The following is a 5,290-nucleotide window of genomic DNA, read 5'->3' as shown; positions in this document are numbered from 1 at the left end:
AAATGGGGCGAAATGGGTCTGTGAGCTATTTCCCGCTTGACTCCCCCCCTCCCCTCCGCCCCCCCACAATAATGTATTGCGAAATTCGCCAAATGGGGCAAAATGGGTTAGTGCTAATATTCCAAATCAACCCACCCCCCAAACTTATCTAATATTCATAAGTGAAATAGAATAAAAAATATGCCTGCGACTGCTGACAGTTTACTGCCGACTCGATAATTTAACACTGGCGCCATCTCGCGGCATTCTCCCATCTGAACTTCTTTACCACACAGCACAGCAATAATTTCTCCTAATTATACAAAATAACCTATTAATGGGTATTAATTGGGACCAATTGTTTGTCTATCAGCATTTAAATAATTTTTTGATTATATTCCAATCATTTTTGGCCCATTTTTCGCTTTAAAATGACATCCATGCACATCCATGCTACTACATGGATCCTTATTCGCCAGGGTATAGCGCCATCAGGTAACGGAAATTGTTACTGACAATTTTATTCTATAGGTGATAAATGTATTCGATTCCTACAATACCGATGCTGGTTTATCGGCTTGGCGCGTTGTGGATACTTTGTCCTCGTGGACAGTTTCGTCCCGTGCACTATTTCATTTATGGACAGTTCTGCTGTGCACAGTAGCGCTCCGTGTACAGATCGGTGCCGTGTACAGTTCTGACTCGGCGGATGTATCTCCCCCACGGAGGAATGCATTTTCAAAAGCGCGGAGTAACCCCGAACGGTTCGCCGGCATCGAGTGAGCGCGGAGGGGAGGGGGTAGACACTCAATGTAAAATGGATACTAGCTTTTCTGTCCCAGGGTACCTCAGTGTTGCCAACCTAGTGACAAAAAGTACTAGAAATTCTGTGTTGGCTACTTGGTTTGAGTAATTAGAACAATGTTCAAGGAATGTACTGAGGGCAGATGGGACAAAATGGACCTCTCTGAATTTATGACCGAGAGCCGATCTTGATTTGATTGATTAATTAAATTCTTCACAACTGAATGTTTCGATCATATGAAGGACCAGAATTGATGACAGAAATGAATAAAAAAAAATCTCCACATTTGGGTTTCATTTTTATTTTCTTTAGACAATGGGAAAACATTGATATAAAGTTCCTGACTCCGTATTTATTATTATCTATTATTATTATTATCAAAGAATAAAACGAATAACATCATAAACCTATTTATATACTTATGAAACTTTAACTCTGGACGGATACCCCAATAGTATGTAACATAACAATACAGTAACAAGTATCTCAAAATTTATAATGAAATCAATCGGAATATAAGTTTACATATATAACAAAAGTACTGGCGTTATTTAAGACGCTATAAATATTGCAGAATATTCCTCATATGGGATATTCTGGTTCATCCTGACTTGACATTTATAACACAGAGAATCACAATCAACGTACAACTTATTGATACGATAAAATGATATCATAAAATTGAAAGTAGACAACGCAGTCCGAAAGTTCATGATGAGAATCCCCATCAGCTTCTTCAGCCTCTTCTAGTCTGATGAATTAATGATAACTTCTTCATGACCCGCTTTGCATCTTGTGTAAGCCGGGTTACTAATAACAGGCTCCTGATCAGTTTCTTCATGCACACAAAATAATCCTGTATAGCTATACTAGAGTTGATGAAGAACTGTATCAAGACGAGTATAGCATTGTTTCGAATAGTCTTGTATTTCTGGATCCATTTGTTCTGAACAGTTGTCAAGGATGAACTTCGTTTTTTCATAACGTGGTAGAGACTTCGCTAATCTTTGGCGTATGTATCTCCTGGAATCTTTACACGAGTGTTGCAGATTATTGTCATGTTGGGAGTTGCTGGGGAGTCATTGCATCTTGGTTGAACTGAACTCTGGTGTTGCTGATTAAGTACAGGGGGTCCTGTAAGCCTTCAATAGGTAAACAAGACAGTGAGGTTGACTGGACAAGGATGGGTACTGGCGTTGCTGATGCGAGGTACTGGGGATGCTGTAAGGTTTTGCCGGGTGATCAGGACATTGGATCCTCGCATGAACGGCCATTGGATCTTGGTTGAGCTGAATCCTGGTGTTGCTGATGAAGTACAGGGGTGCTGTAAGCCTTCAATAAATAAACAAGACCGTGGGGTTTACTGGACAAGGATGGGTACTGGCGTTGCTGATGCGAGGCGCTGGGGATGCTGTAACCCTTCGACAAGTGATCAGGACATTGGATGCCCGAATTGGAGATCATTGGACAGAGCTCTATCCTGGTGATGGTGATGCGATGCGAAGGGGGGGGGGGTGTCTAAGTTTCCAACAGAGCATCACAACTGTAAAATAGAGAGTCTGAAAAACAGTGGGATAGTTATGACAAATTAACCAAAAAGTAAATCACCGTCTTGATATGATAAATTTTTAACTCCTTACTTGATTTGCTCTCATCAAATGGAACATCAATTCCAATAAACAGGCCACTATTTTTAGAGATGATATTCTGAATCCGCTGTTCCATATTGCAAAGAATTCATCTGCAAAAAAGAAAGAGTAATAAATTAATTTTCTCATTATAACAGATCTGTATGAAGAGAAGAGAACTGGAGGAACACGTCATCATTCATTCGCCATGGTTCTTTTCTCACCCATTCTGTAAGGTGAAAAATGTATAGAAAAATTTCAATGCAATTTCATCGAAACTTAAAAGGCAGTGTTTATCAACGTAAGTCATCTTCTCAGCTGAGATTTTTACATTGGCAAGAATCTCTGAATGTATCCCGACATTCATGGGAATCTTCCGTAGAAATCTCGATACTGTCTTGACACTGGGCAGTGGTAGGAGCTTCTGAAGTAAGGCATAAGCCCGAGGCCCTCGTTTATAAATCGATAGAGCCATGATTTTCTCATAGTCAGTCCATCTCCTACCATAAATATTCCTCCGGCCATTCTTTAAATCGCTAATTATCAATAAACGTAGGGCGGGTAACGAAATGTCATTTAATAAATCGGAGTATTTCGTGGAAGATACGAGACACTTGATGGAATCCTTGCATGTTTGAAGTTCTATTATTTGCTTTCTCAATTTTTTCTCTTGGTCACTGATGATGTCTAGTAATGTAGATTTACACGGGCTTATATCTCTGTTTGCGAAGCCCACAGTTTCAAGACGTTTTTTCTTCGTCATCCGAACTGTGGACTCTGTCAATGGAAAAGCAATATTAGTATCATGAAGTAAATATACAGATACATCTTCGTGTTCTAGAATAAGTACAAAGATCTATTCCTAAGGATCTTCTTTTTATTGTTATTCGTCTAAATTCAGCTGAAAATTACCTAAAAAAAATTTTCTGGAATTTACCATTTACTTCAATGCGAATGAATGAAACGCGTCAAAAATTGAATTAATAATGAATTTTATTAGAATTTTTAGTAACCAATCTCAATGATTAATTTGTTCACAATTTTATAAATTCATTAGTGTGATCATGAATTCCATGGTTCACTTAGAATGAGGTTGTAGAGAATGATCAAAACATCATTCATGATTCGTTCATTAGCTCCTTCATTTTTTCAATGAGAATTCTGACTCTACATGGTGTCAAAATCTCAATCTTCCGAATGAAAATTGTGAGGAACGTCAGACATTCTTGGCTCAGTGCTTCAGGGATACCTATTGTGATATTTACAGTTCCAATGGTTTTCTTCTTTACATGAACAACTTCGAGATTATGAATATCTGAAATGAATTAGGATTTCAGCGGGATAATTTTTTTTTCTTCACTGACATTAGCAAATTGTAGTTGAAAAATGGATTGACTGGTGAAAAAAAAAAAATTCCTCCCTTCTTTTATGATTTTAACCCTGATATACATAATAGGTCAGGATGTGTGCATAAAATAAAGAAAAATAACTTAAGAAATACTCGAGGCCCGTAGTAGGAGCTCCTGCATGACAGTACAATGAAAAATCAAGCACAAGAGAAATAATTGATGAATAATGTTCATTACCAGAACGTCTGTAACGCTTGATCCCTCGCCCGTGAGGTGTTGCATGTCCAATACTTCCTGAATAATCTTTTGACAGAAAGTCTATTCGGGTATCTTCAGTTGCTTCCAAATCCAGAGGTTCTTCAGGAGCTGGTGTGGAGTGTGATGTAGAAGCCTCTACTTCACAAGCTTGTGATTTGTGGTCTATAAAAAAAATGACAGAAGTTAAATTTCCATATTTACTAAACAGTACACAAGGTAGATGCCATTACCAGCCAATATTCATAAAATTTTCTATTAAATTAGCTCTATTTGAACATTTATCCTATGTTTTTCAGAGATAATTGAATACTTGATTAGTTTCATAATCCATATTTTTTTCTCCATCAACTATTCTTTGTTTGAGAAAAAAAAATGTTTAAAAATGATAAATTCCACTGTTTAAATTTTTAAAAAACTTCTCAGGCGATTTAATTATAAAATTCAATAATTAGAATTCTTTAAATATATAGTATGATAAGTAGGAAACTGTAGGTGACGGATGAGTTACTTTAATGAATTGTTTACTCACCTAATCGCTTTATTAAATCATTTGTGTTAGTGTTGGTCCTACAGATGTTTTTCAAATTAGGCGGCAAAGTCGGGGAATCAGGAGTCAACAGGATTCTTTTAGTTGTGAAATAAAAATGTAATCAGTGAAATCATATAAATTGTTACGTCCCTACCTTGGCCACCTGATGGCGTTATATTAAATTTTTAACTTTACTTTATCGACTGTCGAGTCTTACCAGCAATTAGTATATAAGGCCCAATATTCGAATATCATTTTTCCAATCCAATAAAATAAGAAATTATTAATTACATTTAAGAAATAACACTCAAGTGTCCAGACCACATTTTTTCTTGAGAAACATTTAAAAATACCATTCCCACGTGATAAACGAAACCTAAAAACAGATGGATGCACACGTGCATCATAAACTTTTCAAAAAATCATAAAAGTCGAAATAAATATGTAAGATAAGGATTTTCATCCTGAAATTGTAAACCGAACACGGCGAACTCTAAAAATCTGAAAGTCATAAGTGTCAAGTGACATTTTCCAATTCTAACGTTCCGTGAGAACAGAATTTTCTTAAGAGTCAAAACGCAGCTGCACCCTTAATGTCCAAAAATCCAATCATAACTATCGAGGCTCCCCGCTTGACCCAAAAACCAACCGGCTCGCCTCTATCCTCTCCAGCATCCCTAATCAACCAATCCTACCCTCTGAAACTAGAGCGTGAACGCCCACGCGTGACCGCTAAGAAACC

The 5,290-nt window shown here is 37.2% G+C and overlaps 1 long non-coding RNA gene across 1 annotated transcript; it reads right to left on the bottom strand.

The window, feature by feature from the left end:
* Window positions 1-1,063: 1,063 nt before the first annotated feature.
* On the bottom strand, window positions 1,064-4,966 carry LOC107043482. Its single transcript, XR_001461235.2, has 4 exons — window positions 4,549-4,966; window positions 3,999-4,181; window positions 2,425-2,525; window positions 1,064-2,343 (listed from the first exon to the last, which is right to left on the bottom strand). It is a non-coding gene; the product is annotated as an uncharacterized LOC107043482 (long non-coding RNA).
* Between the last annotated feature and the right edge of the window lie 324 nt (window positions 4,967-5,290).

This window comes from Diachasma alloeum, unplaced genomic scaffold (assembly GCF_001412515.2).
Source record: "Diachasma alloeum isolate Michigan unplaced genomic scaffold, Dall2.0 Dall_scaffold_00586, whole genome shotgun sequence".
NCBI lineage: Eukaryota > Metazoa > Arthropoda > Insecta > Hymenoptera > Braconidae > Diachasma > Diachasma alloeum.
The sequence above is the reverse complement of the archived record's forward strand: the minus strand, read 5'-3'. Positions and strand labels throughout refer to the sequence as shown.